The sequence below is a fragment of the Pseudophryne corroboree genome, chromosome 8 (genome assembly GCF_028390025.1).
Source record: "Pseudophryne corroboree isolate aPseCor3 chromosome 8, aPseCor3.hap2, whole genome shotgun sequence".
NCBI classification, from domain to species: domain Eukaryota; kingdom Metazoa; phylum Chordata; class Amphibia; order Anura; family Myobatrachidae; genus Pseudophryne; species Pseudophryne corroboree.
The window spans coordinates 163,412,863-163,431,706 of record NC_086451.1 but is presented as its reverse complement, the minus strand read 5'-3'; the positions used below and the strand labels follow the sequence as shown (position 1 = coordinate 163,431,706).

Below are 18,844 nucleotides of genomic sequence, written 5' to 3'. Positions count from 1 at the left end.
TGTTTTAAATGCTAGTGTAAACTCAGTGCACAAAAGATTAGACAAGGCTGAAGCTTTGGGACAGTCAGGGTCTCAACCCATGCCTGATCCTATGTCGCAGGGACTGTCAGGGTCTCATAAGCGCCCACTATCCCAGATTGTTGACACAGATACTGACACGGATTCTGACTCCAGTGTCGATTACGATGATGCAAAGTTACAGCCAAAATTGGCAAAATCCATTCGATATAGGATTATGGCAATAAAAGATGTTTTGCACATCACAGAGGAACCCCCTGTCCCTGACAAGAGGGTACATAAGTACAAGGGAAAGAAGCCTGAGGTAACCTTTCCCCCCTCACACGAGCTGAACGAGTTATGTGAAAAAGCCTGGGAATCTCAAGATAAAAGACTGCAGATTTCCAAAAGGATTCTTATGGCGTATCCTTTCCCATCAATGGATAGGTTAAGATGGGAATCCTCCCCTAGGGTGGACAAAGCATTAACACGCTTATCCAAGAAGGTAGCCCTCCCGTCCCAGGATACGGCTACCCTCAAAGAGTCTGCTGACCGCAAACAGGAGATAACCCTGAAGTCCATTTATACACATTCGGGTACCTTACTCAGACCGGCAATTGCGTCGGCCTGGGTGTGTAGTGCTGTAGCAGCATGGACGGATACCTTATCTGAGGGGATGGATACCCTAGATAAGGATACTATTTTATTGACCCTGGGGCATATAAGAGATGCTGTCCTATATGTGTGTATGCAAAGTACAGGTGGTGCTGCAGGGCTCACACCCTTTTACTTGTCTTGTAGAGCAACTCTGGAGCTGTTATTGGATCCATCTGCTGCAGGACTTCCCCCAGGAATGCTTGCACTAGTTGTTGCATTTGGTTTGTTGTTTGGGGGTGCTTCAGTATTAGGCAGCCTTCTGCCCTACCATGTTCATCTGAAAATATGTGTTCTCCCTGCAGTTGTTGTCCCCAGATGAGAGTTCCCTTGTGCTGCCTCAGTTGAATCTCCTTTACATGACAGAGATGTGCCTGAGCAGCGGCCCTCCCCAGCCCTATCCCAAGTCATACTTATTTTGCATAGGAGATACCATGGTCATGAAGATTGTTCTCCCAGGGTGAGGTTCATTCATTGCATTCTGGGTATGCTGACCCCTGTGATTTCCACAAATGTGGGAAACTCGACTGCATTATTTGTGGTAGTGGGGGACTGTGTTTGTTCTTTCCTCTGGTCAGCTCTGGTAAAAGTCAGATTTATTTGTCTCAGATCTTCCTCTAGCCTTGTTCTTCTATCGAGAGTTTCCTTATGCTGCCTCAGTTGGATCTACTTCACTTGACAGGGGGGTGCCCGAGCAGCGACCCTCCCCAGCTCTAGCCCAACTCCTACTTACCTGCCAGGTGAGATACTATGATCATGAAGTTGCTTCTCCCAGGACAAGGATCACCCATTGCACTCTGGGTGTGCTGCTCCTGCGATTTCCCCAAATGTGGGAAACTTGACTGCATAATTTGTGTTTCCCCTGGTCAGCTCTCATATAATTCAGATCTCTTTGTCTCAGGTCTCTCTCCAGCCTAGTTTGCTGTCTGTTTCCACTTCTTTTTTCTTGAGCCCCTCCCTTCTATACCCTAGTGCACTATCCTGACTTCTCCTCCCGTCTGCTTACTTAGTGCCTTACAATGCACAATGCAAACTACAGGTAGTGCTGCAGGGCCCACACCCTTTTACTTGCCTTACAGAGCAGCTCTGGAGCTGTTACAGTGCCCAGCTGCTGCAAGAAATCAGCTTGAATGCTTCAGGGGCTGGGGCATAGCCAACATGAGCCCCACACCGAAGGAGGGTGGAGGTGTTTAATGCGAACTAGGGGTCATCCAAGCGCCGCAAAAGGCCGCCATGCCCTGCACGCCCCTCTTCTCTATTCATATGCAGATGAGGGTTGATGCCAACTTTGACCCACTGCTTGGATGACATCACCATATGCAAATCCATCTGCTGCAGGCCTTCCCCCAGGAATGCTTGCACTAGTTGTTGCATTTGGTTTGTTGTTTGGGGGTGCTTCAGTATTAGGCAGCCTCTGCCCTCCCATGTTCATCTGAAAATATGTGTTCTCCCTGCAGTTGTTGCCCCCAGATGAGAGTTCCCTTGTGCTGCCTCAGTTGAATCTCCTTTACTTGACAGAGATGTGCCTGAGCAGCGGCCCTCCCCAGCTCTATCCCAAATCATACTTATTTTGCATAGGAAATACCATGGTCATGAAGATTGTTTTCCCAGGGTGAGGTTCATTCTTTGCATTCTGGGTATGCTGACCCCTGTGATTTCCCCAAATGTGGGAAACTGGACTGCATTATTTGTGGTAGTGAGGGACTGTGTTTGTGCTTTCCTCTGGTCAGCTCTGGTAAAAGTCAGATTTCTTTGTCTCAGATCTTCCTCTAGCCTTGTTCTTCTTTCGAGAGTTCCCTTGTGCTGCCTCAGTTGGATCTCCTTCACTTGACAGGGGGGTGCCCGAGCAGCGACCCTCCCCAGCTCTAGCCCAGCTCCTACTTACCTGCCAGGTGAGATACTATGATCATGAAGGTGCTTCTCCCAGGGCAAGGCTCACCCATTGCACTCTGGGTGTGCAACTCCTGCGGTTTCCCCAAATGTTGGACACTTGACTGCATAATTTGTGTTTCACCTGGTCGGCTCTCGTATAATTCAGATCTCTTTGTCTCAGGTCTCTCTCCAGCCTAATGTGCAGTCTGTTTCCACTTCTATTTTCTTGAGTTGCTCCCTTCTATGCCCTTGCGCACTATCCTGACTTCTCCCGTCTGCTTACTTTGTGCCTTCCAACGCACAATGCAAACTACAGGTAGTGCTGCAGGGCCCACACCCTTTTACTTGCCTTACAGAGCAGCTCTGGAGCTGTTACAGTGCCCAGCTGCTGCAAGAAATCAGCTTGAATGCTTCAGGGGCTGGGGCATAGCCATCATGAGCCCCACACCGAAGGAGGGTGGAGGTGTTTAATGCGAACTAGGGGTCATCCAAGCACCGCAAAAGGCCGCCATGCCCTGCATGCCAATTTTCTCTTTTCATATGCAGACGAGGGTTGAAGCCAACTTTGACCCACTGCTTGGATGACATCACCATATGCAAATCCATCTGCTGCAGGCCTTCCCCCAGGAATGCTTGCACTAGTTGTTGCATTTGGTTTGTTGTTTGGGGGTGCTTCAGTATTAGGCAGCCTTCTGCCCTCCCATGTTCATCTGAAAATATGTGTAACTCCTGCAGTTGTTGTCCCCAGATGAGAGTTCCCTTGTGCTGCCTCAGTTGAATCTCCTTTACTTGACAGAGATGTGCCTGAGCAGCGGCCCTCCCCAGCCCTATCCCAAATCATACTTATTTTGCATAGGAGATACCATGGTCATGAAGATTGTTCTCCCAGGGTGAGGTTCATTCATTGCATTCTGGGTATGCTGACCCCTGTTATTTCCCCAAATGTGGTAAACTTGACAGCATTATTTGTGGTAGTGGGGGACTGTGTTTGTGCTTTCCTCTGGTCAGCTTTGGTAAAAGTCAGATTTCTTTGTCTCAGATCTTCCTCTAGCCTTGTTCTTCTTTCGAGAGTTCCCTTGTGCTGCCTCAGTTGGATCTCCTTCACTTGACAGGGGGGTGCCCGAGCAGCGACCCTCCCCAGCTCTAGCCCAACTCCTTCTTACCTGCTAGGTAAGATACTATGATCATGAAGGTGCTTCTCCCAGGGCAAGGCTCACCAATTGCACTCTGGGTGTGCTGCTCCTGCGATTTCCCCAAATGTGGGAAACTTGACTGCATAATTTGTGTTTCCCCTGGTCGGCTCTCGTATAATTCAGATCTCTTTGTCTCATGTCTCTCTCCAGCCTAGTTTGCTGTCTGTTTACACTTCTTTTTTCTTGAGCCGCTCCCTTCTATGCCCTTGCGCACTATCCTGACTTCTCCCGTCTGCTTAATTTGTGCCTTCCAACGCACAATGCGAACTACAGGTAGTGCTGCAGGGCCCACGCCCTTTTACTTGCCTTACAGAGCAGCTCTGGAGCTGTTACAGTGCCCAGCTGCTGCAAGAAATCAGCTTGAATGCTTCAGGGGCTGGGGCATGGCCAACATGAGCCCCACACCGAAGGAGGGTGGAGGTGTTTAATGCGAGCTAGGGGTCATCCAAGCGCCGCAAAAGGCTGCCATGCCCTGCACGCCCCTTTTCTCTTTTCATATGCAGACGAGGGTTGAAGCCAACTTTGACCCACTGCTTGGATGACATCACCATATGCAAATCCATCTGCTGCAGGCCTTCCCCCAGGAATGCTTGCACTAGTTGTTGCATTTTGTTTGTTGTTTGGGGGTGCTTCAGTATTAGGTAGCCTTCTGCCCTCCCATGTTCATCTGAAAATATGTGTTCTCCCTGCAGTTGTTGTCCCCAGATGAGAGTTCCCTTGTGCTGCCTCAGTTGAATCTCCTTTACTTGACAGAGATGTGCCTGAGCAGCGGCCCTCCCCAGCCCTATCCCAAATCATACTTATTTTGCATAGGAGATACCATGGTCATGAAGATTGTTCTCCCAGGGTGAGGTTCATTCATTGCATTCTGGGTTTGCTGACCCCTGTGATTTCCACAAATGTGGGAAACTCGACTGCATTATTTGTGGTAGTGGGGGACTGTGTTTGTGCTTTCCTCTGGTCAGCTCTGGTAAAAGTCAGATTTCTTTGTCTCAGATTTTCCTCTAGCCTTGTTCTTCTTTCGAGAGTTCCCTTGTGCTGCCTCAGTTGGATCTCCTTCACTTGACAGGGGGCTGCCCGAGCAGCGACCCTCCCCAGCTCTAGCACATGTAAGTTTGTTTTTATTTTACTACATTGTGGTTTGTGGCTCTATACCATGTAATGCATGTCTTTTAACAGTAGTCAAGTCTTCCAATGTGCTTGTTAGTGAAACCCAATACATAGCTTTATTTTATTTTGTTTCTTCAAATATTGAATGCATATGTCTTATAACTTTTTTTTTCAATATATAAACATTTTTATTATAAGATTTTCAATGACACAAGTACATCCAAGTTGCAGATTATGGGTTGTGAAGGACAAATCAACCATATAAACAATTTAAGCAATTTAAATTGCATGCAGGTAGTAGAATATCAAACTCCTTGGATGAGAGTTGGTCGTAATAAACTAGGATAGAAAAGAATAAAGTAGAAAATAAGATTTTAAACCTACCGGTAAATCTTTTTCTCGTAGTCCGTAGAGGGTGCTGGGGACTCCGTAAGGACCATGGGGATAGACGGGCTCCGCAGGAGACATGGGCACTTTAAGAAAGACTTTAGTTCTGGGTGTGCACTGGCTCCTCCCTCTATGCGCCTCTATGCCACAGTTAGAGAAACTGTGCCCAGAGGAGACTGACAGTATGAGGAAAGGATTTTGTTAATCCAGGGCAAGATTCATACCAGCCACACCAATCACACCGTATAACTTGTGATAAACTACCCAGTTATGAGTACGAAAAAACAACATACTGTAGCATCAGTGCAGGACCGATGCAACTATAACATAACCCTTATTGAAGCAATAACTATATACAAGTATTGCAGAAGTAGTCCGCACTTGGGACGGGCGCCCAGCATCCTCTACGGACTACGAGAAAAAGATTTACCGGTAGGTTTAAAATCTTATTTTCTCTAACGTCCTAGAGGATGCTGGGGACTCCATAAGGACCATGGGGATTATACCAAAGCTCCAAAACGGGCGGGAGAGTGCGGATGACTCTGCAGCACCGATTGAGCAAACATGAGTTCCTCCTCAGCCAGGGTATCAAACTTATAGTATTTTGAAAAGGTGTTTGAACCTGACCAAGTAGCAGCTCGACACAGCTGTAGTGCCGAGACCCCTCGGGCAGCCGCCCAAGAAGAGCCCACTTTCCTCGTGGAATGGGCCTAGACCGATTTCGGTAACTGCAATCCAGCCATAGAATGCGCTTGCTGAATCGTGTTACAAATCCAGCGAGCAATAGCCTGCTTTGAAGCAGGGGCACCAATCTTGTTGGTTGCATACAGGACAAACAGCGCTTCAGTTTTCCTGACTCTAGCCGTCCTGGCCACGTAAATTTTCAAAGCCCTGACCACATCAAGTAACTCGGAATCCTCCAAGTCACGCGTAGCCAAAGGCACCACAATAGATTGGTTCATATGAAAAGATGAGACCACTTTTGGTAGGAATTGAGGATGGGTCCGCAATTCCGCTCTATCCACATGGAACACCAAATATGGGCTTTTATGTGACAAAGCCGCTAATTCCGACACTCGCCTAGCCGAAGCCAAGGCTAATAACATGACCACCTTCCACGTGAGATATGTTAACTCCACCGTTTTAAGGCTGCTAAAAACTGCTAGCGAGCAATCAACTCAGAATGACCCCCATAGTGTATTGCAAGAAAATATCTGTAAATCCAATGGTACCGTAAGTGCGGTATATACTCGCACTTCTTTGCGGGGCGAGAACATCTCCCCTAAGTGAAGTCAGCCCTATGAATAGAGTTTGTGTGATCCCTGTGCAGCAGTCACAGAAAGGGTTCATCTCTGCAGTTTGTCACTCAAATTACATTGTTGCATTTTTTCTAGAAGTGGATCTGAGAGCTGTTACCCGCAGACCAGCTACAATAATTATCCTGGGATAGTGCGCAAGGGCATAGAAGGGAGCGGCTCAAGAAAAGAGAAGTGGAAACAGACAGCAAACTAGGCTGGGGAGAGACCTGAGACAAAGAGATCTGAATTATACGAGAGCCGACCAGGGGAAACACAAATTATGCAGTCAAGTTTCCCACATTTGGGGAAATCGCAGGAGCAGCACACCCAGAGTGCAATGGGTGAGCCTTGCCCTGGGAGAAGCACCTTCATGATCATAGTATCTTACCTGGCAGGTAAGTAGGAGTTGGGCTAGAGCTGGGGAGGGTCGCTGCTCGGGCATCCCCCTGTCAAGTGAAGGAGATCCAACTGAGGCAGCACAAGGAAACTCTCGAAAGAAGAACAAGGCTAGAGGAAGATCTGAGACAAAGAAATCTGACTTTTACCAGAGCTGACCAGAGGAAAGCACAAACACAGTCCCTCACTACCACAAATAATGCAGTCCAGTTTCCCACATTTGGGGAAATCACAGGGGTCAGCATACCCAGAATGCAATGAATGAACCTCACCCTGGGAGAACAATCTTCATGACCATGGTATCTCCTATGCAAAATAAGTATGATTTGGGATAGGGCTGGGGAGGGCCGCTGCTCAGGCACATCTCTGTCAAGTAAAGGAGATTCAACTGAGGCAGCACAAGGGAACTCTCATCTGGGGACAACAACTGCAGGGAGAACACATATTTTCAGATGAACATGGGAGGGCAGAAGGCTGCCTAATACTGAAGCACCCCCAAACAACAAACCAAATGCAACAACTAGTACAAGCATTCCTGGGGGAAGGTCTGCAGAAGACGGATTTGCATACGGTGATGTCATCCAAGCAGTGGGCCAAAGTTGTCTGGAACCCTCATCTGCATATGAAAAGAGAAAAGGGGTATGCAGGGCATGGCGGCCTTTTGCGGCGCTTGGATGACCCCTAGTTCGCATTAAATACCCCCACCCTCCTTCTGTGTGGGGCTCATGTTGGCCATGCCCCAGCCCCTGAAGCATTCAAGCTGATTTCTTGCAGCAGCTGGGCACTGTAACAGCTCCAGAGCTGCTCTGTAAGGCAAGTAAAAGGGTGTGGGCCCTGCAGCACTACCTGTAGTTTGCATTGTGCATTGTAAGGCACAAAGTAAGCAGACGGGAGGAGAAGTCAGGATAGTGCACAAGGGTATAGAAGGGAGGGGCTCAAGAAAAAAGAAGTGGAAACAGACAGCAAACTAGGCTGGAGAGAGACCTGAGACAAAGAGATCTGAATTATATGAGAGCCGACCAGGGGAAACACAAATTACGCAGTCAAGTTTCCCACATTTGGGGAAATCACAGGGGCAGCACACCCAGAGTGCAATGGGTGATCCTTGCCCAGGGAGAAGCAACTTCATGATCATAGTATCTCACCTGGCAGGTAAGTAGGAGTTGGGCTAGAGCTGGGGAGGGTCGCTGCTCGGGCACCCCCCTGTCAAGTGAAGGAGATCCAACTGAGGCAGCACAAGGGAACTCTCGAAAGAAGAACAAGGCTAGAGGAAAATCTGAGACAAAGAAATCTGACTTTTACCAGAGCTGACCAGAGGAAAGCACAAACACAGTCCCCCACTACCACAAATAATGCAGTCGAGTTTCCCACATTTAGGGAAATCACAGGGGTCAGCATACCCAGAATGCAATGAATGAACCTCACCCTGGGAGAACAATCTTCATGACCATGGTATCTCCTATGCAAAATAAGTATGATTTGGGATAGGGCTGGGGAGGGCCGCTGCTCAGGCACATCTCTGTCAAGTAAAGAAGATTCAACTGAGGCAGCACAAGGGAACTCTCATCTGGGGACAACAACTGCAGGGAGAACACATATTTTCAGATGAACATGGGAGGGCAGAAGGCTGCCTAATACTGAAGCACCCCCAAACAACAAACCAAATGCAACAACTAGTGCAAGCATTCCTGGGGGAAGGCTGCAGCAGATGGATTTGCATATGGTGATGTCATCCAAGCAGTGGGTCAAAGTTGGCTTCAACCCTCGTCTGCATATGAAAAGAGAAAAGGGGCGTGCAGGGCATGGCGGCCTTTTGCGGCGATTGGATGACCCCTAGTTCGCATTAAACACCTCCACCCTCCTTCGGTGTGGGGCTCATGTTGGCTATGCCCCAGCCCCTGAAGCATTCAAGCTGATTTCTTGCAGCAGCTAGGCACTGTAACAGCTCCAGAGCTGCTCTGTAAGGCAAGTAAAAGGGTGTGGGCCCTGCAGCACTACCTTTAGTTAGCATTGTGCGTTGGAAGGCACAAATTAAGCAGACGGGAGAAGTCAGGATAGTGCGCAAGGGCATAGAAGGGAGCGGCTCAAGAAAAAAGAAGTGGAAATAGACAGCAAACTAGGCTGGAGAGAGACCTGAGACAAAGAGATCTGAATTATACGAGAGCCGACCAGGGGAAACACAAATTATGCAGTCAAGTTTCCCACATTTGGGGAAATCGCAGGAGCAGCACACCCAGAGTGCAATGGGTGAGACTTGCCCTGGGAGAAGCACCTTCATTATCATAGTATCTCACCTGGCAGGTAAGTAGGATTTGGGATAGAGCTGGGGAGGGTCGCTGCTCAGGCACCCCCCTGTCAAGTGAAGTAGATCCAACTGAGGCAGCACAAGGAAACTCTCGATAGAAGATCAAGGCTAGAGGAAGATCTGAGACAAATAAATCTGACTTTTACCAGAGCTGACCAGAGGAAAGAACAAACACAGTCCCCCACTGCCACAAATAATGCAGTCGAGTTTCCCACATTTGGGGAAATCATAGGGGTCAGCATACCCAGAATGCAATGAATGAACCTCACCCTGGGAGAACAATCTTCATGACCATGGTATCTCCTATGCAAAATAAGTATGACTTGGGATAGGGCTGGGGAGGGCCGCTGCTCAGGCACATCTCTGTCAAGTAAAGGAGATTCAACTGAGGCAGCACAAGGGAACTCTCATCTGGGGACAACAACTGCAGGGAGAACACAAATTTTCAGATGAACATTGGAGGGCAGAAGGCTGCATAATACTGAAGCACCCCCAAACAACAAACCAAATGCAACAACTAGTGCAAGCATTCCTGGGGGAAGGCCTGCAGCAGATGGATTTGCATATGGTGATGTCATCCAAGCAGTGGGTCAAAGTTGGCTTCAACCCTCGTCTGCATATGAAAAGAGAAAAGGGGCGTGCAGGGCATGGCGGCCTTTTGCGGCGCTTGGATGACCCCTAGTTCGCATTAAACACCTCCACCCTCCTTCGGTGTGGGGCTATGCCCCAGCCCCTGAAGCATTCAAGCTGATTTCTTGCAGCAGCTGGGCACTGTAACAGCTCCAGAGCTGCTCTGTAAGGCAAGTAAAAGGGTGTGGGCCCTGCAGCACTACCTGTAGTTTGCATTGTGCGTTGGAAGGCACAAAGTAAGCAGACGGGAGAAGTCAGGATAGTGCGCAAGGGCATAGAAGGGAGCAACTCAAGAAAAGAGAAGTGGAAACAGACAGCAAACTAGGCTGGAGAGAGACCTGAGACAAAGAGATCTGAATTATACGAGAGCCGACCAGAGGAAACACAAATTATGCAGTCAAGTGTCCAACATTTGGGGAAACCGCAGGAGCAGCACACCCAGAGTGCAATGGGTGAGCCTTGCCCTGGGAGAAGCACCTTCATGATCATAGCATCTCACCTGGCAGGTAAGTAGGAGTTGGGCTAGAGCTGGGGAGGGTCGCTGCTCGGGCACCCCCCTGTCAAGTGTATGAAGATCCAACTGAGGCAGCACATGGAAACTCTCGAAAGAAGAACAAGGCTAGAGGAAGATCTGAGACAAATAAATCTGACTTTTACCAGAGCTGACCAGAGGAAAGCACAAACACAGTCCCCCACTACCACAAATAATGCAGTCGAGTTTCCCACATTTGGGGAAATCACAGGGGTCAGCATACCCAGAATGCAATGAATGAACCTCACCATGGGAGAACAATCTTCATGACCATGGTATCTCCTATGCAAAATAAGTATGATTTGGGATAGGGCTGGGGAGGGCCGCTGCTCAGGCACATCTCTGTCAAGAATTTATAAAGTCTATACATATATATAACCAAATGTCAATATATATATATAGAACCCAGCGCTCCTATCAAAACTTATCTATTTCACCAATTTGTTGCTTATTTAATCTTTATACATCTATTAATTTTCACCATATATTATAAAATGCTGCTCCCATAGGTAGTACTGTTCTACCAATAATAAACCAAATTTTAAAGATAATCACACTTGTTATTAAGGGAGCACAAAAAATAAAATATACAAGCTCTTTATTTTTAAAAAATATATATAGACAGAAGAAACCCACATTCAATAAAATACAAAGGAGTCAACATATATAGGCACCACTATCCATATCTAAATGTAATCAGGATCTATTTCATATTGCCCTTGATGACAACGGAATGTTTATTAAAGTGTCCAAAAAATCCTCCTGGATACAGCTGTTGTAATTTAATCATTACTTTCCAATTGTAATTGATACATTAAATTCCTTCTTGTGGATGAACAGCAACAGTTGTAACCAACGCCTCTTATTTACTGCAGTTAAAGTTCATATGTAACTCATGTGAGTAATGAAAGAAAACAGGGGGAGAGCGCTGTGATGGTTGGTGAAACACAGCGGTATGCTACGACCCCCGTTAACCGTGGCTGGATCTTATTGGCACTCGCGGTCGGGATATTTCTCCCTGCCGTGGGGTAGAGACCTCCTTTTGCTCGGTCTCAAATTGCTTTTTCCCCTTCACCGCTGTCTTTACATCAGACGTCCGCCGTGATGTAGCTCGTTCATGAACGGGCTTATATCTCAGCAATCAGAGTGTCCGGTAATCACCTTCCTTACGCGTTTTTCCGCTGTTATCCAAGAGCGGTTTCGTCAGAGGATACATCAGCAGCCTAGCAGGCTCTTTTTAAAATGCACCGGACCAATAGCATTACTAATTAGTTGATTGGATACATACATGTACTAATTGGATGCATACATGTAATGACTCACATATGGAACAACTTTCTAATTGCAATTGCACATATAAAGGCATTTCATAATATAAAAATAAGCAACATGGTGATTAAAAATAATAATAAAATAAGCAACAAGGTGGTTTAAAAAATAACAGAAAATATATAATCTATATACAGATTAACCTATAATCTTTCAATCAATACCTCATATCTATAATCACATATACATAATTCAGAGACTCAGCACTAAGGATCCCCATTTACTTATATAAAACCTTTTAGGGTAACATAAATCCATGCCACTACTAAAGCAGTTCTTGTGGCGCAGGGGAAACATCAAATGCACTCTATGCAGCTAGTCCCATGTTCGAATCCAACCTGCTCAGCTTAACATCCATATTATTTATTTACTTTTAATGGGATCATTCTATCAATTCATTTTTACCTTTAATTTTTGTTAATATTATTTCTATATTTCATTATTTTAACCCCTGGAATAACTACATTGCTGTTTAAACAACAAAAAGAATTGAAGAAAAAATAAATATTAAACAGACAATTTAAGGATTCGAAGATTTAAATATTTAAAGATTTTAAAATTTAAAACAGGGAGGGGGGGGGGCCTTTTGGGAGAAGGAGGGGAAAAAAATAAAAATAGAAAAAAAAATATATATAGAACCAAGAGAAAGTGTAAAAAGAGGATGGAGGAAGAAATCTGATGTTCATCATTACTAGTGGATTTTACTAAAGAACTTTAAAGGAACACACACAACAGGATTATACAGTTTCATCCTAAGAGGAAAGCTGTTTCCAAAATAGCTACTTCTAATAATTTTGTTTATTTATTAAACATACAATAAATGGATATTCAATAAATAATATATTAGGTAAATCAATAGATAAAATCTTCAGAGACTGCCAATGTTGTTCAGTTCGATGCTCTCATTCAGACCATCAGGTGTAAGGGTACCCAAAGAAAAAATCCAAAATGCCTCCCTTGTCAAGTAAAGGAGATTCAACTGAGGCAGCACAAGGGAACTCTCATCTGGGGACAACAACTGCAGGGAGAACACATATTTTCAGATGAACATGGGAGGGCAGAAGGCTGCCTAATACTGAAGCACCCCCAAACAACAAACCAAATGCAACAACTAGTACAAGCATTCCTGGGGGAAGGCCTGCAGCAGATGGATTTGCATATGGTGATGTCATCCAAGCAGTGGGTCAAAGTTGGCTTCAACCCTCGTCTGCATATGAAAAGAGAAAAGGGGCGTGCAGGGCATGGCGGCCTTTTGCGGCGCTTGGATGACCCCTAGTTCGCATTAAACACCTCCACCCTACTTCGGTGTGGGGCTCATGTTGGCTATGCCCCAGCCCCTGAAGCATTCAAGCTGATTACTTGCAGCAGCTGGGCACTGTAATAGCTCCAGAGCTGCTCTGTAAGGCAACTAAAAGGGTGTGGGCCCTGCAGCACTACCTGTAGTTCGCATTGTGCGTTGGACGGCACAAAGTAAGCAGACGGGAGAAGTCAAGATAGTGCGCAAGGGCATAGAAGGGAGTGGCTCAAGAAAAGAGAAGTGTAAACAGACAGCAAACTAGGCTGGAGAGAGACATGAGACAAAGAGATCTGAATTATACGAGAGCCGACCAGGGGAAACACAAATTATGCAGTCAAGTTTCCCACATTTGGGGATATCGCAGGAGCAGCACACCCAGAGTGCAATTGGTGAGCCTTGCCCTGGGAGAAGCACCTTCATGATCATAGTATCTCACCTAGCAGGTAAGTAGGAGTTGGGCTAGAGCTGGGGAGGGTCGCTGCTCGGGCACCCCCCTGTCAAGTGAAGGAGATCCAACTGAGGCAGCACAAGGGAACTCTCGAAAGAAGAACAAGGCTAGAGGAAGATCTGAGACAAAGAAATCTGACTTTTACCAGAGCTGACCAGAGGAAAGCACAAACACAGTCCCCCACTACCACAAATAATGCTGTCAAGTTTACCACATTTGGGGAAATAACAGGGGTCAGCATACCCAGAATGCAATGAATGAACCTCACCCTGAGAGAACAATCTTCATGACCATGGTATCTCCTATGCAAAATAAGTATGAGTTGGGATAGGGCTGGAGAGGGCCGCTGCTCAGGCACATCTCTGTCAAGTAAAGGAGATTCAACTGAGGCAGCACAAGGGAACTCTCATCTGGGGACAACAACTGCAGGAGGTACACATATTTTCAGATGAACATGGGAGGGCAGAAGGCTGCCTAATACTGAAGCACCCCCAAACAACAAACCAAATGCAACAACTAGTGCAAGCATTCCTGGGGGAAGGCCTGCAGCAGATGGATTTGCATATGGTGATGTCATCCAAGCAGTGGGTCAAAGTTGGCTTCAACCCTCGTCTGCATGTGAAAAGATAAAATTGGCATGCAGGGCATGGCGGCCTTTTGCGGTGCTTGGATGACCCCTAGTTCGCATTAAACACCTAGACCCTCCTTCGGTGTGGGGCTCATGATGGCTATGCCCCAGCCCCTGAAGCATTCAAGCTGATTTCTTGCAGCAGCTGGGCACTGTAACAGCTCCAGAGCTGCTCTGTAAGGCAAGTAAAAGGGTGTGGGCCCTGCAGCACTACCTGTAGTTTGCATTGTGCGTTGGAAGGCACAAAGTAAGCAGACGGGAGAAGTCAGGACAGTGCGCAAGGGCATAGAAGGGAGCAACTCAAGAAAAGAGAAGTGGAAACAGACTGCAAATTAGGCTGGAGAGAGACCTGAGACAAAGAGATCTGAATTATACGAGAGCCGACCAGGTGAAACACAAATTATGCAGTCAAGTGTCCAACATTTGGGGAAACCGCAGGAGTAGCACACCCAGAGTGCAATGGGTGAGCCTTGCCCTGGGAGAAGCACCTTCATGATCATAGTATCTCACCTGGCAGGTAAGTAGGAGCTGGGCTAGAGCTGGGGAGGGTCGCTGCTCGGGCACCCCCCTGTCAAGTGAAGGAGATCCAACTGAGGCAGCACAAGGGAACTCTCGAAAGAAGAACAAGGCTAGAGGAAGATCTGAGACAAAGAAATCTGACTTTTACCAGAGCTGACCAGAGGAAAGCACAAACACAGTCCCTCACTACCACAAATAATGCAGTCCAGTTTCCCACATTTGGGGAAATCACAGGGGTCAGCATACCCAGAATGCAATGAATGAACCTCACCCTGGGAAAACAATCTTCATGACCATGGTATCTCCTATGCAAAATAAGTATGATTTGGGATAGAGCTGGGGAGGGCCGCTGCTCAGGCACATCTCTGTCAAGTAAAGGAGATTCAACTGAGGCAGCACAAGGGAACTCTCATCGGGGGACAACAACTGCAGGGAGAACACAAATTTTCAGATGAACATGGGAGGGCAGAAGGCTGCCTAATACTGAAGCACCCCCAAACAACAAACCAAATGCAACAACTAGTGCAAGCATTCCTGGGGGAAGGCCTGCAGCAGATGGATTTGCATATGGTGATGTCATCCAAGCAGTGGGTCAAAGTTGGCTTCAACACTCATCTGCATATGAATAGAGAAGAGGGGCATGCAGGGCATGGCGGCCTTTTGCGGCGCTTGGATGACCCCTAGTTCGCATTAAACACCTCCACCCTCCTTCGGTGTGGGGCTCATGTTGGCTATGCCCCAGCCCCTGAAGCATTCAAGCTGATTTCTTGCAGCAGCTGGGCACTGTAACAGCTCCAGAGCTGCTCTGTAAGGCAAGTAAAAGGGTGTGGGCCCTGCAGCACTACCTGTAGTTCGCATTGTGCGTTGGAAGGCACAAAGTAAGCAGACGGGAGAAGTCAGGATAGTGCGCAAGGGCATAGAAGGGAGCGGCTCAAGAAAAGAGAAGTGGAAACAGACAGCAAACTAGGCTGGAGAGAGACCTGAGACAAAGACATCTGAATTATACGAGAGCCGACCAGGGGAAACACAAATTATGCAGTCAAGTTTCCCACATTTGGGGAAATCACAGGGGCAGCACACCAAGAGTGCGATGGGTGAGCCTTGCCCTGGAAGAAGCACCTACATGATCATAGTATCTCACCTGGCAGGTAAGTAGGAGTTAGGCTAGAGCTGGGGAGGGTCGCTGCTCGGGCACCCCCCTGTCAAGTGAAGGAGATCCAACTGAGGCAGCACAAGGGAACTCTCGAAAGAAGAACAAGGCTAGAGGAAGATCTGAGACAAAGAAATCTGACTTTTACCAGAGCTGACCAGAGGAAACCACAAACACAGCCCCCCACTACCACAAATAATGCAGTCGAGTTTCCAACATTTGGGGAAATCACAGGGGTCAGCATACCCAGAATGCAATGAATGAACCTCACCCTGGGAGAACAATCTTCATGACCATGGTATCTCCTATGCAAAATAAGTATGATTTGGGACAGGGCTGGGGAGGGCCGCTGCTCAGGCACATCTCTGTCAAGTAAAGGCAATTCAACTGAGGCAGCACAAGGGAACTCTCATCTTGGGACAACAACTGCAGGGAGAACACATATTTTCAGATGAACATGGGAGGGCAGAAGGCTGCCTAATACTGAAGCACCCCCAAACAACAAACCAAATGCAACAACTAGTGCAAGCATTCCTGGGGAAGGCCTGCAGCAGATGGATTTGCATATGGTGATGTCATCCAAGCAGTGGGTCAAAGTTGGCTTCAACCCTCATCTGCATATGAAAAGAAAAAAGGGATGTGCAGGGAATGGCGGCCTTTTGCGGCGCTTGGATGACCCCTAATTCGCATTAAACATCTCCACCCTCCTTCGGTGTGGGGCTCATGTTGGTTATGCCCCAGCCCCTGAAGCATTCAAGCTGATTTCTTGCAGCAGCTGGGCACTGTAACAGCTCCAGAGCTGCTCTGTAAAGCATGTAAAAGGGTGTGGGCCCTGCAGCACTACCTGTAGTTTGCATTGTGCGTTGGAAGGCACAAAGTAAGCAGACAGGAGAGGTCAGAATAGTGCGCAAGGGCATAGAAGGGAGCGGCTCAAGAAAAGAGAAGTGGAAACAGACAGCAAACTAGGCTGGAGAGAGACCTGAGACAAAGAGATCTGAATTATACGAGAGCCGACCAGGGGAAACACAAATTATGCAGTCAAGTTTCCCACATTTGGGGAAATCACAGGGGCAGCACACCCAGAGTGCAATGGGTGAGCCTTGCCCTGGGAGAAGCACCTACATGATCATAGTATCTCACCTGGCAGGTAAGTAGGAGTTGGGCTAGAGCTTGGTAGGGTCGCTGCTCGGGCACTTCCCTGTCAAGTGAAGGAGATCCAACTGAGTCAGCACAAGGGAACTCTCGAAAGAAGAACAAGGCTAGAGGAAGATCTGAGACAAATAAATCTGACTTTTACCAGAGCTGACCAGAGGAAAGCACAAACACTACCACAAATAATGAAGTCGAGTTTCCCACATTTGGGGAAATCACAGGGGTCAGCATACCCAGAATGCAATGAATGAACCTCACCCTGGGATAACAGTCTTCATTACCATGATATCTCCTATGCAAAATAAGTATGATTTGGGATAGGGCTGGGGAGGGCCGCTGCTCAGGCACATCTCTGTCAAGTAAAGGAGATTCAACTGAGGCAGCACAAGGGAACTCTCATCTGGGGACAACAACTGCAGGGAGAACACATATTTTCAGATGAACATGGGAGGGCAGAAGGCTGCCTAATACTGAAGCACCCCCAAACAACAAACCAAATGCAACAACTAGTACAAGCATTCCTGGGGGAAGGTCTGCAGAAGACGGATTTGCATACAGTGATGTCATCCAAGCAGTGGGCCAAAGTTGGCTGGAACCCTCATCTGCATATGAAAAGAGAAAAGGGGTATGCAGGGAATGGCGGCCTTTTGCGGCGCTTGGATGACCCTTAGTTCGCATTAAACACCCCCACCCTCCTTCGGTGTGGGGCTCATGTTGGCAATGCCCCAGCCCCTGAAGCATTCAAGCTGATTTCTTGCAGCAGCTTGGCACTGTAACAGCTCCAGAGCTGCTCTGTAATGCAAGTAAAAGTTTGTGGGCCCTGCAGCACTACCTGTAGTTTGCATTGTGCATTGGAAGGCACAAAGTAAGCAGACAGGAGGAGAAGTCAGGATAGTGCACAAGGGTATAGAAGGGAGGGGCTCAAAAAAAAAGAAGTGGAAACAGACTGCAAACTAGGCTGGAGAGAGACCTGAGACAAAGAGATCTGAATTATATGAAAGCCGACCAGTGGAAACACAAATTATGCAGTCAAGTTTCCCACATTTGGGGAAATCACAGGGGCAGCACACCCAGAGTGCAATGGGTGAGCCTTGCCCTGGGAGAAGCACCTTCATGATCATAGTATCTCACCTGGCAGGTAAGTAGGAGTTGGGCTAGAGCTGGGGAGGGTCGCTGCTTGGGCACCCCCCTGTCAAGTAAAGGAGATCCAACTGAGGCAGCACAAGGGAACTCTCGAAAGAAGAACAAGGCTAGAGGAAGATCTGAGACAAAGAAATCTGACTTTTACCAGAGCTGACCAGAGGAAAGCACAAACACAGTCCCCCACTACCACAAATAATGCAGTCAAGTTTCCCACATTTGGGGAAATCACAGGGGTCAGCATACCCAGAATGCAATGAATGAACCTCACCCTGGGAGAACAATCTTCATGACCATGGTATCTCCTATGCAAAATAAGTATGATTTGGGATAGGGCTGGGGAGGGCCGCTGCTCAGGCACATCTCTGTCAAGTAAAGAAGATTCAACTGAGGCAGCACAAGGGAACTCTCATCTGGGGACAACAACTGCAGGGAGAACACATATTTTCAGATGAACATGGGAGGGCAGAAGGCTGCCTAATACTGAAGCACCCCCAAACAACAAACCAAATGCAACAACTAGTGCAAGCATTCCTGGAGGAAGGCCTGCAGCAGATGGATTTGCATATGGTGATGTCATCCAAGCAGTGGGTCAAAGTTGGCTTCAACCCTCGTCTGCATATGAAAAGAGAAAAGGGGCGTGCAGGGCATGTCGGCCTTTTGCAGCGCTTGGATGACCCCTAGTTCGCATTAAACACCTCCACGCTCCTTCGGTGTGGGGCTCATGTTGGCTATGCCCCAGCCCCTGAAGCATTCAAGCTGATTTCTTGCAGAAGCTGGGCACTGTAACAGCTCCAGAGCTGCTCT

The 18,844-nt window shown here is 47.5% G+C and overlaps 23 non-coding genes and 2 pseudogenes across 23 annotated transcripts; 7 read left to right on the top strand and 18 right to left on the bottom strand.

The window, feature by feature from the left end:
* The first annotated feature begins 1,060 nt into the window (after nucleotides 1-1,060).
* Nucleotides 1,061-1,224, top strand: LOC134950978 (U1 spliceosomal RNA). The gene has a single exon (XR_010183801.1). It is a non-coding gene; the product is annotated as a U1 spliceosomal RNA (small nuclear RNA).
* A 152-nt stretch (nucleotides 1,225-1,376) lies between these two features.
* On the top strand, nucleotides 1,377-1,518 carry LOC134952797 (U1 spliceosomal RNA; annotated as a pseudogene).
* Nucleotides 1,519-2,212: 694 nt separating this feature from the next.
* LOC134951624 (U1 spliceosomal RNA) lies at nucleotides 2,213-2,376 on the top strand. The gene has a single exon (XR_010184329.1). It is a non-coding gene; the product is annotated as a U1 spliceosomal RNA (small nuclear RNA).
* A 152-nt stretch (nucleotides 2,377-2,528) lies between these two features.
* LOC134953199 (U1 spliceosomal RNA) lies at nucleotides 2,529-2,691 on the top strand. The gene has a single exon (XR_010185480.1). It is a non-coding gene; the product is annotated as a U1 spliceosomal RNA (small nuclear RNA).
* Nucleotides 2,692-3,362: 671 nt separating this feature from the next.
* LOC134951235 (U1 spliceosomal RNA) lies at nucleotides 3,363-3,526 on the top strand. Its single transcript, XR_010184013.1, has one exon. It is a non-coding gene; the product is annotated as a U1 spliceosomal RNA (small nuclear RNA).
* Nucleotides 3,527-3,678: 152 nt separating this feature from the next.
* LOC134953571 (U1 spliceosomal RNA) lies at nucleotides 3,679-3,841 on the top strand. Its single transcript, XR_010185647.1, has one exon. It is a non-coding gene; the product is annotated as a U1 spliceosomal RNA (small nuclear RNA).
* Nucleotides 3,842-4,512: 671 nt separating this feature from the next.
* On the top strand, nucleotides 4,513-4,676 carry LOC134950828 (U1 spliceosomal RNA). Its single transcript, XR_010183679.1, has one exon. It is a non-coding gene; the product is annotated as a U1 spliceosomal RNA (small nuclear RNA).
* Nucleotides 4,677-6,751: 2,075 nt separating this feature from the next.
* On the bottom strand, nucleotides 6,752-6,914 carry LOC134952469 (U1 spliceosomal RNA). The gene has a single exon (XR_010184983.1). It is a non-coding gene; the product is annotated as a U1 spliceosomal RNA (small nuclear RNA).
* Nucleotides 6,915-7,066: 152 nt separating this feature from the next.
* Nucleotides 7,067-7,230, bottom strand: LOC134951138 (U1 spliceosomal RNA). Its single transcript, XR_010183933.1, has one exon. It is a non-coding gene; the product is annotated as a U1 spliceosomal RNA (small nuclear RNA).
* A 695-nt stretch (nucleotides 7,231-7,925) lies between these two features.
* Nucleotides 7,926-8,067, bottom strand: LOC134953293 (U1 spliceosomal RNA; annotated as a pseudogene).
* Nucleotides 8,068-8,219: 152 nt separating this feature from the next.
* On the bottom strand, nucleotides 8,220-8,383 carry LOC134950413 (U1 spliceosomal RNA). Its single transcript, XR_010183336.1, has one exon. It is a non-coding gene; the product is annotated as a U1 spliceosomal RNA (small nuclear RNA).
* A 670-nt stretch (nucleotides 8,384-9,053) lies between these two features.
* LOC134952779 (U1 spliceosomal RNA) lies at nucleotides 9,054-9,216 on the bottom strand. The gene has a single exon (XR_010185207.1). It is a non-coding gene; the product is annotated as a U1 spliceosomal RNA (small nuclear RNA).
* Nucleotides 9,217-9,368: 152 nt separating this feature from the next.
* On the bottom strand, nucleotides 9,369-9,532 carry LOC134950706 (U1 spliceosomal RNA). The gene has a single exon (XR_010183579.1). It is a non-coding gene; the product is annotated as a U1 spliceosomal RNA (small nuclear RNA).
* Nucleotides 9,533-10,193: 661 nt separating this feature from the next.
* On the bottom strand, nucleotides 10,194-10,356 carry LOC134952848 (U1 spliceosomal RNA). The gene has a single exon (XR_010185235.1). It is a non-coding gene; the product is annotated as a U1 spliceosomal RNA (small nuclear RNA).
* Nucleotides 10,357-10,509: 153 nt separating this feature from the next.
* LOC134950853 (U1 spliceosomal RNA) lies at nucleotides 10,510-10,673 on the bottom strand. The gene has a single exon (XR_010183699.1). It is a non-coding gene; the product is annotated as a U1 spliceosomal RNA (small nuclear RNA).
* Nucleotides 10,674-13,288: 2,615 nt separating this feature from the next.
* LOC134953251 (U1 spliceosomal RNA) lies at nucleotides 13,289-13,451 on the bottom strand. The gene has a single exon (XR_010185518.1). It is a non-coding gene; the product is annotated as a U1 spliceosomal RNA (small nuclear RNA).
* Nucleotides 13,452-13,603: 152 nt separating this feature from the next.
* Nucleotides 13,604-13,767, bottom strand: LOC134951688 (U1 spliceosomal RNA). The gene has a single exon (XR_010184382.1). It is a non-coding gene; the product is annotated as a U1 spliceosomal RNA (small nuclear RNA).
* Nucleotides 13,768-14,438: 671 nt separating this feature from the next.
* On the bottom strand, nucleotides 14,439-14,601 carry LOC134953004 (U1 spliceosomal RNA). The gene has a single exon (XR_010185354.1). It is a non-coding gene; the product is annotated as a U1 spliceosomal RNA (small nuclear RNA).
* Nucleotides 14,602-14,753: 152 nt separating this feature from the next.
* On the bottom strand, nucleotides 14,754-14,917 carry LOC134951466 (U1 spliceosomal RNA). The gene has a single exon (XR_010184200.1). It is a non-coding gene; the product is annotated as a U1 spliceosomal RNA (small nuclear RNA).
* A 671-nt stretch (nucleotides 14,918-15,588) lies between these two features.
* LOC134953543 (U1 spliceosomal RNA) lies at nucleotides 15,589-15,751 on the bottom strand. Its single transcript, XR_010185626.1, has one exon. It is a non-coding gene; the product is annotated as a U1 spliceosomal RNA (small nuclear RNA).
* Nucleotides 15,752-15,903: 152 nt separating this feature from the next.
* On the bottom strand, nucleotides 15,904-16,067 carry LOC134951727 (U1 spliceosomal RNA). Its single transcript, XR_010184414.1, has one exon. It is a non-coding gene; the product is annotated as a U1 spliceosomal RNA (small nuclear RNA).
* Nucleotides 16,068-16,737: 670 nt separating this feature from the next.
* LOC134952512 (U1 spliceosomal RNA) lies at nucleotides 16,738-16,900 on the bottom strand. The gene has a single exon (XR_010185019.1). It is a non-coding gene; the product is annotated as a U1 spliceosomal RNA (small nuclear RNA).
* A 149-nt stretch (nucleotides 16,901-17,049) lies between these two features.
* On the bottom strand, nucleotides 17,050-17,206 carry LOC134953536 (U1 spliceosomal RNA). The gene has a single exon (XR_010185621.1). It is a non-coding gene; the product is annotated as a U1 spliceosomal RNA (small nuclear RNA).
* Nucleotides 17,207-17,880: 674 nt separating this feature from the next.
* Nucleotides 17,881-18,043, bottom strand: LOC134952193 (U1 spliceosomal RNA). Its single transcript, XR_010184769.1, has one exon. It is a non-coding gene; the product is annotated as a U1 spliceosomal RNA (small nuclear RNA).
* A 152-nt stretch (nucleotides 18,044-18,195) lies between these two features.
* Nucleotides 18,196-18,359, bottom strand: LOC134950485 (U1 spliceosomal RNA). Its single transcript, XR_010183397.1, has one exon. It is a non-coding gene; the product is annotated as a U1 spliceosomal RNA (small nuclear RNA).
* Nucleotides 18,360-18,844: the final 485 nt, after the last annotated feature.